Below are 12,940 nucleotides of genomic sequence, written 5' to 3'. Positions count from 1 at the left end.
TTCGGGACTCGCACCTTGCTCTTCTTTTATATATAAACATTTCTGTCCCGTGTTGGTGATTGGGAGGTTTCCAACAGAAAATATTGTTGTGTGTTTGTTTCTTTGTTTCTTTAAGCAGTAATTAGGAAAAATGAGTCTGGACACACAATCTATTGACTGACACCATGAGCAACGGTCTACTCATTTGGGATACGATGGAATACATCAACACTCTGTGAGTCTGACCACCAAAACCCGTCAGTCGCCTCCCAGATATATGCGTTAAGCACCGTTCTCGTAGGTGACAGAACCCTTGGCTCGGGTAGGAGTGAGTTTATTCAATTGTAGCGCGGATCTTCACGGGTCGGGTAGGTAGCATAGAGGGAACATATACCCCTCTCATGGAACATGCACACGTAATCATATCACAATTTGGGCAACAATTACTTGGGTGACCACTGTAATAACAAATGACATTAGTTTTCAGATGAACTGAGTATGGATGGGAGTAAATGGTGGCATGGTGGGCGAGCTGGCTAGGGCGCCAGGGGCTACTGATCCAGCGAGCTTCAGGTTACGGGAATCGAGCCCACCTTTGATCGGGCGTAAAAACATTGGCGTCAACTTTGAGTGCAGACTTCCATTGTTGTCACAACCCCTAGTGTACAGTACACAAACCTGTGCACTTAAAAGAACCCACGAATCCGTTGGTATATGACCATATGATGGCCACATGAATATGCGCAAACACCTAGTTGCGGATACAGCAACGTGCAGTAAACTTGGACAAAGTACTGTGACTATGTGTCGCAGTCCACCTAGCTGTAAACAGGTACCTCGCAAGGATGAGACAGCCGCAATACCTCGGTGCGCTTAGTGGCTGCAAGAGTTGTATGACCCCGGGGAGTTGAGATTGATAAAAAAACGATGTGCCGTTGAGATTGACATCTAGTGATCGAGGGAAAAAATGTCAGCGCCTTGATCATGTACTAACTGCATGGCAATGTGCGCTATATAAATATCCTATAATAATAATAATATAATCACTGAGTGAGTAGTCCCTTGAAGATCCGGGTTAAAATTGATCTTCAGTAGCAGCCCATGCTTGTCGCAAGAGGCGACCCACGGGATCGGGTTGTCAGACTCGCTGACTTGGTTGACACATGTCATCGTATCCCAGTTGCGAAAATCGATGCTCATGCTGCTGTTCACTGGATTGTCTGGTCCAGACTCGATTATTTACAGATCGTCGCCATACAGCTGGAATATTGAGGCGTAAAAATAAACTCACTGGAGTGAGTTAAATGGTACCTACGCCATGCCTCATGAGTTAGTTAAGATTTATAGTCACATCGGCAATATTTCAGCCATACCGTGACTCGCACATATCGTGACTCGGCTTTAGTCTCGGGCTCATAGCTTACATGCAGATCATGTGACACGACACAATGCATATGATGGTTCACACAAAATGAGATCTAAAATATAAGTGACCTTGATTAGGAGATGTAGATTGTACGTTATTATAGCCGTGGTGCATAGAGTATTGCTGCAGGCTTCTTCATATGGAAAGTTCCAGATATCCGAGAACTTGCTATGATGTGTTACGGATTCATGATGCTAATGGTAAGATAAATTGGGGTTTTCATATCCGTAAGCTATTATTCAGGAAACCAGGCTTTCGCGTTTATCTGGATTACTCCATGTATCTGGATTGTGCTAATATCAGCGTCTTTTTTGAGTGGCTGAGATGTAAAGAAATAGAGGAGTCATGAAGTGGTGCCGATGCACAAGATTTCAAATTTGAATTTGTAGTCGTGGTTTCAAACCTATAATGGGCGTTGACAAAATGTATAATTATATCCTTCTAAGCACGTACTTGAGGGTATATTTGTAATTGTCGTAGTGCAGTACATAAGTTGAGTAAGTTCGGTGTATGCTTGGCTAAACGCAAAATGATGATCCCCAAATGGTTTCGTGCATAAATTGTAATTCACGTTCCACTGACGTCCTTGTCGAATGTTCTGCCGAGCAGAGAAATGTTTTACAGCATTAATATTATAGAATCCTCCACTGATAAATTATACGAGTTTAGTATGTCATGAACAATTCGTTCAGGTATCAACAATAGTATTTAAAAAGAAATCTTCCAAGATAAACGTTCATGTATAATTTCCGCAGAAGCAGCGCACTTGTGTGTGCATGCATTGTATATGCAGAACTACGGGCCATGTGACCTTAAGTGAACATAATCTTGTCACTCGTTTCCCAGCACTGCATTGCTGTGTGGGTTTACAACTTACTTCGTTTGTTGCATTAACTTCAAAACTTCAATTAGTCCTGAAGTGCGTTATATGAGAGAACAGATAGCCTTTATGTTCTTCTGCATAGTGGAGCGAGCAGAGAGTGATTTTAGTTTACGTCGACTCAGCAATATTCCAGCTATATGGCGTGTGGTCTGTAGATAATCGAGTCTGGACCAGTCAATCCAGTGATCAACAGTATGAGCATCGATCTACTGGGGTACGAACTGAGGTACGATAACATGTTGTCAACCAAGTCAGCTAGTCTGACCACCCGATCCGGTTAGTGGCGACAAGCATGGAACACTGAAGATCAATTCAAACCCTGATCTTCACGGGTGTGCATAATGGATATCTATGGATAAAGAAACACGTTATGTTTGCCAATTTTGAAATCAAAGGTTCGCATATTACAATGTGATGTTCGTCTACGTTGCATTTACAATGCGCAACTAATCTGCTTCCGATCTCTATTCAACTACGGGTAGCTGAGTGGTTAAAGCGTTCACTCGTCACGTCGAATACCCGGGTTCGATTTCCCATATGGTTTCAATGTATGAAGATCATTTCTGTTGTCCCCGCCACGATATTGCTGGAATATTTCTAAAGCGGCGTACAAACCATATTCAAATACTCACTATTCACCTAGTCAGAGACAGTAGAATTGAGACAAAAGTGCTCACTTACATCGGCCTGTTTGCCTGTTCCTTATTCACAAGAAAGTGAGTGAGTGAGTGAGTTAAGATTTAACGTCACATCGGCAATATTGCAGCCATATCGTGACGAAAACAAGCCATAGAATGAAAAGTAGAAACATTTTAAAGATTAAAACCTGTCGACGATGGACAGTAAAAAGACTAGAGAATCACTGTTATAAATATAAAACTAGCGCAAAGTTAAAATATTCCAATTAAAGAAGACAATACAATATAAAATACGGGCTATAGAGCGCCAACAACTGAACGTAGATCACCATACTAAGGCCCTTCACAAGAAAGAAGCCTACAGGTTATAAAAACCTTTTATGCCAAATGTATCATTCTTTGATTTTGCATGTATCTCAATTCACAAGACAGAAAATATTCGAGTGATCTAATGTCAATATTGTGGTAACATATGAACAATAATACTTTAAGGTGGTACGGCAAGTCCAACTGAAAAAATATGCTCACAGATCGCAGAAATCCAAGAGCAACAAACCCCTTCTTTTTTAAGTTCCCACTATGTTATTTAAAGTGTAGATAACTATCTTTTGCAATTTGAGTAAAATATTGAACTTACAATAAAACCAAAAAACCAACACTTTTGCCATTGTACTCAAACGCCAGCGGACAACTCATGAGAAAGGCTGTAACTGCACGCTTCATCAAGTCAAACAGTTTGCATGACAATATTACTCGAAAAAAAATTAAGACCTTTGCTTCATTGGATAAAGGTATATTTTCCCGTGGAAAACAGATGCCATCAACAGCTTGAACCAACCATCATAGATGTGTTGCTATGGAGATTGTCCGTGATGTAGATGTAGACAGTCCACTGGGTCATGATTCATCCGTTGATCCGCCCTCACTCGCTACCAGTCATAGCTGACCTACGGACAATTCACAGCTAGGATCTATCCTGGTAAACAGGTCTTCAGTTCAAGAACAATCCTACGTTCCAAAGTCACCAGTATAGTATATATACCGTATTCTAAGTATTCAGCGCCCCTCTGTCGCATACGCCCTTTATCAGAAAACAAAACGCAGCATTTAGGGCACCAACATTTGGTTTGTTAGGGTATACATACCAGTGTACAGTTAGGTGTCTAAATGTTAATAAAACCATACAGCATTTACTTAATATACAGTTCGCGCATAATACACGATTTCGTTGAATCAAACCAACATGTCAACCGCGATAGATCTGGCTTTTAATCGTCTAGCCGCCTACTTCTAAATGCACTTGTGGATGCAACTGATATTGAACTCAGGACAGAACATAGACCTGGAAAGAAAAATGAGAGTATTATTGATGGCGCAAACATAATACAAACACCATAATAAAACAGTCTAGAATTGAAATATTCCAAGGAAAGCAGCAAATAGTCAAAGTACAACATATAACGAAATGCAATTTAAGTTACCTTGTTTCTGTAATGTGCGAAGACTCGCCAGTAACGACCCTCTTTCACAAATTATTTACTAGGAATATTGAAACACAATGTCATGTTCGCAGAAACAAAACCCGCATATATATGTAGTTTATTGGGACGAGAAACTGCCACCTTATGTTTTGCGCATATGCACGTGTCAGCAGTGGACCAGAATCTCAGTCAATGACATTACATGTTCTTACCTGAAAATACGTAGGTATATTCATATATCCCACTTCCTTTATAGAAGAAACCTGAAAACATGTAAAAAATGCATCTGAAATAATAATGGACATCAAATATTTACAATGTTGAGGGAAATCCGTTTGACTGGAAGGTGTAGTCGGGTCATTAAAAAGCGGTAAACCCCTGTTCAAATCCACAAGAACTCTCTGCAAAGAGCAGAGTCTTTATACGATTTCGACTATATCACAAGCATGCGTTTATAAAACACTATCAAACAGCGATGATAACGGGTGCTTGAGAAAGAGTGCATACCCTGCCCAACTGGTCGCACACTTCATAAACACATGCAAGGGCTAGTCAATTGTTCACATGAAAACCATTTAGAAACCTACTAATGTAACAAATGGTCCATGACGAGTAGGATAAGAAATCATATTGTAAGAGTAGCGGTTTTCCCGCAATGGCAAAACACTCTTCATGAATATGTCTACTAGTTATAATTATATCAAATGTTTTGCTGTGTATATGGCAAAGTGGAAGGAGAGTATTGAAAGGTTTTCAAGTTCTGCTCCAGTAAGGAGCACTACCACCAAATACAGTCGAAGCCTGGCAGCACGGAAACACAAAAAAATACTTTGTTCCGAATTCCAAAATATCAAAAGGCACCAGTACACCACCAGACCCTATCTATGTGCCGATTTGGGTGAAGAAATAGTGAATGGTTTAAGGTTCTGCCCGGAAAGAGCACAAACCACCAAATTCAGTCGAAGTAGAACTTGTTGCCATGGAAACGCAAAAAAAGTATTTTATTCAGAATTCCAAAACTATCAAAAGGCACCAGTACACCACATGACCAATCTATGTGCCAGGTTTGGTGAAGAAATAGTTAACGGTTTCCAAGTTTTGCTCCGGAAAAGAACACTACCACCAATTTCAGTCAAAGTCAAACTTGTTGCCAAGGAAACGCAATAAATATTTTATTCAGAAATCCAAAACTATCAAAAGACACCAGTACACCACCAGATCTATATAAGTGCCAAGTTTGGTAAAGAAATAGAGATTGGTTTTGAAGTTCTGCTCCGGGAAAAGAGGAATACGCACGGATGGAGCGCATTTTAATAAAAACAACACCAACACCCCCACCCCCACCCCCATGTGGAGGATAATTAGAGTACATCAATCCTCAACTTTATCTAGCAGTGCTCCCGACAGTGATGTCAACATGATACGTATTTAAAATAACCCATTCGTGACATAGATCGATTTACTCAATTCAAGGAGAGACTATCAAGAGGGTGCAAACTTACTTGCAATAGGTGGTCCCAGCAAATGTCCACCTCCGATGAAGAGACTAACGATTCCGTACGAAATAGAAGCATTTGGTAAACCAAGAAGCCTAGTTGTCATAGGTCCAAGAAGCGAATATACGCCATGGCAATATGTCCCATACAAACAACTGAACACAAGCTGAGCATTGTAACAGTTGGGCAATAATGAGAAGTGTTCCATGTAGGTTGTATTGGTCGAGGAGGTACCGTGCCAATGGCCCAGTGAAGAGACCAGCTCCACCCCCGGCCATGGACACTCCAAAAGCAATAGGTCTTCTTTTCAGAAAGTAATATCCTGGGACGACTCCAGCAACATTTGATGCAAGACCTAAAGCCAATCCTGTAACAATAGCAAAAGGCAAATCAGAGGCCATAGTTCTCGAGTATCTCTCACTCACTGGGGCGGTGGGGTTGCCTAGTGGTTAAAGCGTTCAATCGTCACGCTGAAGAATCGGGTTCGATTACCCACGTGAGGGCAAGGTGTGAAGCCCATATTCGGTGTCCCACCGCCTAAGAATTACTGAAATATTGATAAAAGCGACATAAACCATACTCACTCACTCTGCAACACACCATTTATCTAGTTGTTCCAAAACATACCTAACGAGTGAAAGCAGGTAATATGCGATTATTCTAAAAAGAAGTTAAGATAAATGGCATTCAACTGACAGAGATATGTTTTTCCCACCCTTAGTTCGCAGCGTTAAGCATAAAATCGGTGTACATTTTAGCCACTATCATGGTCACAGTGGTGTATTATGTCGAACCCCAAAGGGGTCATATCTGGCATGACCCTGAACACAAACATGTCCATCATGTGGATGTTCGTGTAAAGATACAAATGAAAATAAAAAAAACCTAAAGAAATTTATTCACACTCTAAAAACCACACAGTTTCTGTTGCTAAGTTATAATTCACGTCTGAAATTGCTAATTCATGTTTCAAGTTTCAGCTTCCAGTTAAATTAAGTTAATTGCGGTTAAGTACATTGATGTTATCAATTACATCCATGTAGCTTTCAAGTATAACATTTGACAGCATGTCACCTCACAAAGAAAAACTTAACACGGAAGACCATTTCCTAAGCATACGTCCCAAAGCACTAATATGACTGGAAACGGTTGCGTTACCAAGATGTGACTCTTGTGGATAAAACGGTAAATGGAGATATTCCTACCTGTCACCAGTCCGTATGTGATTAATAACCCCAACACTGTTTGACAGAAGTATGCCGATGTCATCCCAATCAGCATCAACACCCCGCATATCATAGCTGTTTTTCTGGAGCCTAGTTTCTGATGAACCATACCAGCAACAGGGCCTGTTGAAATCAGTAAATCAGAGATTAGTGCTCTCGATTTTGGATTTGTGTGAATGTCAGATTCGTTTAACTCGCTTTTGAGAGAAACTGAGTCGTACCACTGCTCTTCGGCTTTGGAGTACGAAGCTCCTGAAGGGACATTTGCGTAATTAAAAATAGAAAAATAATCTCGTAATAACGACCTTTAGATCTCGTTATAACAACTTTCCAAACACTCGTAATAACGACTTTTAAATCTCGTTATAACGACTTTTGGTGGCGTTCATCTACTTCTGAATTGGGTCTTCTGCATGGACTGCTTGAACATAGAGTTCATGGTTGGGACCAACTTGATGAGCATCTGTTCTTTACAGTCCTGCATAACATCCTTGCTTCCCTTGTTTGATCTGTAGCCTGGCTGAAATATGCTTCCCTGACATAATGTGAACATAGTACATATTTTGAAACTAAACACCAATGCCACCTTTCTTCACTTTCTGAACTAATTTCCGTTTCATGTATTTGCTTTTCTTCTTTTGTGTATCTCATCATGATTAATATATACCGGTATAGTTATGTGTACTGACTTTAGCAAATCCTTAGTATATTTAGGTGTGAAGGTTTGTGCTCTGTATAAGAGGCCATATTATTTCATTATCACAATGGCCAAGTTATAGCAAGCAGTCACTGCGCATGTTTTACCTGGTACTTCAGCTTAAATGTTGTCCGCTTAAAGTCATATGGCTGCTATGGCAACTAGGGTCACTCACTCACTCGCCCACCCACACTTTCACACACTCGCTGTCATCCACTCACTCACTCATGGGCAGTGGGTAGCCTAATGGTTAAAGCATCCTCTCATCACGGGTTCGATTACCCAAATGGGGACTATATATGAAGCCCATTTCTGGTGTCTCCCGCGTGATATTGCTGGGATATTGCTAAAGCAGCGTAAAACCATACTCACTCACTCATTCACTATCACTCACTCACTATCTATCCCTCACTCACTCACACACTCCAATCTGTTCCACTCAGCTCAGCCACTCATTCACTATCGTACACTCACTCATTCATTATCGTATACTCACACGGCTCCGCTCTACCCTGCTCAGTCACTCACTCACTCACTCAGCTCATTCACATCCATCCACACAACAGAAACATTTCCTTGTCCTACTGATGTATTAGAACTGGATCAGATCTACAAGTTGCTGCTGGGGATCGATATTAATAATCCACATCACTCCATATATACACTACACTTGTTTTAAGAATCAACCAGAACTTAATAATTCACCAAACTGCATGTAACGAGAATTTGTTGAATAAATCAGATTTATGGGAGGGTTTGCTTTTGAAACATGTTTCCCACATGAGACATGGAATACTTCCTAATGTAGATAAGACTGAGGACAGCTGTCAGAATGTTTTTGAACCTTAAATTTGTTGTTTGGCCAACTTGGGTCTGCCTGCCAAATCTCTTTTGAAGACGTATATTCCTGTTCAGAGTGATTAAGAATGTATTACTGACTGACTGACTGAGCATGATGTTACGTCGTGTTTAGCAATATTCCAGCAATATCAAGGAGGGGAGACACCAGAAATGGGCTTCACAAACTGTACCCATGTGAAGAATCGAACCCTGGCCTTCCGGCGTGACGAGCGAACCACTAGGCTATCCCACCGCCTCTAAGACTGTATTAACCTATTCTAGGTTATATGTGTCCATATATTTGGGTATTAAAGAAAAGATGGATAATAATTTACAATAATAGTTGTCTAAAAGACACGTATTTTTTATCTGATGTTTATGTTAACTTCACTCTTGATATACTTGTCCTTATGGGTTTCAGTAGGTCTGTCATAAATGTTTGACTTATGATAGTCTCACAGGTCCCATCAGGTGAGAGAATCATAGTCTCACAGGTCCCATCAGGTGAGAGAATCATAGTCTCACAGGTCCCATCAGGTGAGAGAATCATATTCTCACAGGTCCCATCAGGTGAGAGAATCATAGTCTCACAGTTCCCACCAGGAGAGAGAATCATAGTCTCACAGGTCCCATCAGGTGAGAGAATTATGGTCTCACAGTTTCTATCAGGTGAGGGAATCATGGTCTCACAGTTTCTATCAGGTGAGATAATCATGGTCTCACAGTTCCCATCAGGTGAGAGAATCATGGTCTCACAGTTTCTATCAGGTGAGAGAATCATGGTCTCACAGTTCCCATCAGGTGAGAGAATCATGGTCTCACAGTTCCCATCAGCTGAGAGAATCATGGTCTCACAGTTCCCATCAGGTGAGAGAATCATGGTCTCACAGTTCCCATCAGCTGAGAGAATCATGGTCTCACAGTTCCCATCAGGTGAGAGAATCATGGTCTCACAGTTCCCACCAGGTGAGAGAATCATAGTCCCACAGTTCCCATCAGGTGAGCGAATCATGGTCTCACAATTCCCATCAGGTGAGAGAATCATGGTCTCACAATTCCCATCAGGTGAGCGAATCATGGTCTCACAGTTCCCATCAGGTGAGAGAATCATGGTCTCACAGGTCCAATCAGGTGATATAATCATGGTCTCACAGTTCCAATCAGGTGAGAGAATCATAGTCTCACAGGTCCCATCAGGTGAGAGAATCATGGTCTCACAGTTTCTATCAGGTGAGATAATCATGGTCTCACAGTTCCCATCAGGTGAGAGAATCATGGTCTCACAGTTTCTATCAGGTGAGAGAATCATGGTCTCACAGGTCCCATCAGGTGAGAGAATCATGGTCTCACAGTTCCCATCAGGTGAGAGAATCATGGTCTCACAGTTCCCATCAGGTGAGAGAATCATGGTCTCACAGTCACACTTATGCGACGTCAGGGTCTCCTCTCTTCCTGCCAATGGTTGGATATATTTATACACCAAGCCTCTGCTGTGCAAACCTTGGGATGCGACTTCCATGGAGGTATCAGGAAGGCAAGCAGGGATGCTACGCAGGATAAGACCAGATGCTCATCAAGTCGTTCCAAACCATGAACTCTATGTTCAAGCAGTCCATGCAGAAGACCCAATTCAGAAGTAGATGAAGGCCACCAAAAGTCGTTATAACGAGATTTAAAATCGTTATAACGAGTTTTTTAAAAATCGTTATAACGAGGTTTTTTTCTAGTCGTTATAACGAGATTTAAAGTCGTTATAACGAGATCTAAAAATCGTTATTACGAGATTATAAGTGGTTATTACGAGATTATAAGTCGTTATAACGAGATTTGAAGTCGTTATTACGAGATTGTAAGTCGTTATTACGAGATTATTATTTTTATTGTTGGTTACGAAAATGTCCCTCCAGGAGCTTCGTATTGGAGAACAAACGCCAATTGCAGGTCGTAGACGCTTATCACTTCTGAGAAACCTACGGACAGGGGTATGGTGCTGTCAGTCCTAGACTCCACCATGGAGAAACGAGACAGGGATAACAGATAAGATAACAGTATTCGCACAACATACGGACAACTCTTGTACATCAGACATCAGGGCCAACTACTCAGGAACCATTATTTGAAGATTGAAATGTATCTGAAGAACTTCATCAACTTCTTAGAATATATTCATTTAATCGATGTATTTGTCAAATATTTAAACGAAGAATGAACTAGCACTTTGTTTAATTTCAGTAAAACCAGAAATATTCTTGAAATACATAAGAAATAAGATTCACAAGGAAAACTCTAGGGGCAGTTGAATCGGTTTTACGATTCCTAAATTATGTTGGGGTTGTGTTCATACATTACTATCAGATAGTGATGCAAGTGAAAAGGGTGAGCACATCCTGCATATTAAGACCCGTAAAGGTCCGGGTTAGAATGAGTCTTCAGTAACCCAAGCTTGTCGTATGAGGCGACTAACAGGATCGGGTGGTCAGGCTCGCTGGCTTTGTTGACACATGTCATCGGTTTCCAATTGCGTAGATCGATGCTCATACTGTTGATCAGTGGATTGTCTGGTCCAGACTCGATTATTTACAAACCGCCGCCATATAGCTGGAATATTGCTGACTGTGGCGTAAAACATTACTCCCTCGCTCACTCCTGCATATTAATATTAATGACACGTGCACCCGTCAGAAACATATGCAACTGCTCTCCATGAAACAGACACAAGGAATGTCATGGCATAGTTAAAAAACCGGAAACAATATTATCACAAAAACCAACGAATACTCTTCAGAATATGATGTTGGCAACTTTAAAAACTGTTGATCTTAGAACTTTGATACATCAATATCTTGTGAGACAATAACTGTGATATCAAAATGATCAATGTAGAATGTGAATTCCGTTGGACAGAATCGGTCTTACCACTTAGAGAAGTAGTCCCAAATAACGTAGAACCAATCCAAGACGTTTTGTTATGTCATCTTCTATTTCTTCCATTATAGCGATATTTATCACTCCAAAGCTATATCCCATTAGTCCAATTGTAAAATGGATGCTGAACGACGCTGCCAGGGCCACCCAAGCATAACCATGGTCTACGTCTCTTGTAAACCCCATCTGCAAGCATAAAGCATACCTGGACAACAGCTCATTGCAGATATCATCTGCAAATATGCTAAAATATGCATAGGCATCAGACTAATGGATGCAGCGAGTCAATTGTAATGAATAATAGTTGCAACAGATTGGAGCGTCAATTACTGTTGTTTCCAGTTTTCAAATGATGGTATGGACCGGAGTACTTAAGAATTATCATCCTTTTAGTAGTGATACACTGCACTGGATAGAATACATTCTTTGAGCGGATTCGTAAGAAAACAATAAAGGGTAGACAAACAATATGTCAGGATGAGTGAGTATGGTTTCATCCCATTTATGGCAACATTTGACCAATATCACGACGTGGGAACCTGAAGTGGGCGAACTCAGGAGTTTGGCGTGACTATAACCATCAGACTACCCAAATGCACCGCCTGCCCCACGAAGGCTATCCGAGATCTTCTGGAGTCCGACTTGCAAAGCTATCAGGCGTTTCTGCGTGCATCTGACTGTGTTCTCAGGATTCAAGATACGAACTTGTGCTTCATTGAAGACTTTTGACCGTGACAAATTCTTACATAAATCCGCGCTTAGTGACTGAGAAGGAAGACTACAATCACGGTGAATGTGAGAATAAATCATTCCATAGCCACGAAGCAACGCCCCAAAAGACGCCTGATGCTTTCTAAAGCGACTCTGTTCAACGTAAGTCATTCATTTTAATCAGTGGAACTATTGGCAGCAACAACAATAGAATATGTATCCAAACGTCGCACTTGCGATATCAAAGAAGGTGTTATCCATAACGTTTGTCAATATTGAACCTTATACCGTGTGGACTATCATTCACCATGTGTGTTTATGAATGGCCAATGAAGTTAATCTGTGTACAAACCAGACACTCGGTATTTAACTGAGACTGAGTAGCACTGACAATGCACGTTACACCACGATCACCAGATTCGTTCTTTAACCGCCACATCCACACAATCACGTAGTGCAAATCACATGCTTCATCACAAATCACATAAACTCACTGGACATAAAGGACAGCCACATATGAAAATGGTTATCTGTGGTGCCAAAGTCAAACCACAGTGCGCCGCCTCAGAAATGATGCAGACGGATGCAGGCAGCCTTCAGCCCTTGTACCAGTGGCGGGAACCAAACTAGGGCTCTTG

The 12,940-nt window shown here is 41.1% G+C and overlaps 2 long non-coding RNA genes across 2 annotated transcripts; both read right to left on the bottom strand.

The window, feature by feature from the left end:
* Positions 1 to 4,193: 4,193 nt before the first annotated feature.
* On the bottom strand, positions 4,194 to 5,996 carry LOC124276159. The gene is made up of 3 exons (XR_006898433.1): positions 5,910 to 5,996; positions 4,620 to 4,670; positions 4,194 to 4,268 (listed from the first exon to the last, which is right to left on the bottom strand). It is a non-coding gene; the product is annotated as an uncharacterized LOC124276159 (long non-coding RNA).
* Positions 5,997 to 6,101: 105 nt separating this feature from the next.
* LOC124276158 lies at positions 6,102 to 11,631 on the bottom strand. Its single transcript, XR_006898431.1, has 3 exons — positions 11,583 to 11,631; positions 7,109 to 7,252; positions 6,102 to 6,270 (listed from the first exon to the last, which is right to left on the bottom strand). It is a non-coding gene; the product is annotated as an uncharacterized LOC124276158 (long non-coding RNA).
* Between the last annotated feature and the right edge of the window lie 1,309 nt (positions 11,632 to 12,940).

The sequence above is a fragment of the Haliotis rubra genome, unplaced genomic scaffold (genome assembly GCF_003918875.1).
Source record: "Haliotis rubra isolate DU_JTF1 unplaced genomic scaffold, ASM391887v1 Scf2065, whole genome shotgun sequence".
Classification (NCBI taxonomy): Eukaryota; Metazoa; Mollusca; class Gastropoda; order Lepetellida; family Haliotidae; genus Haliotis; species Haliotis rubra.
Note: the sequence above shows the minus strand (reverse complement) of the source record. Positions and strands in the feature narration are given on the sequence as shown.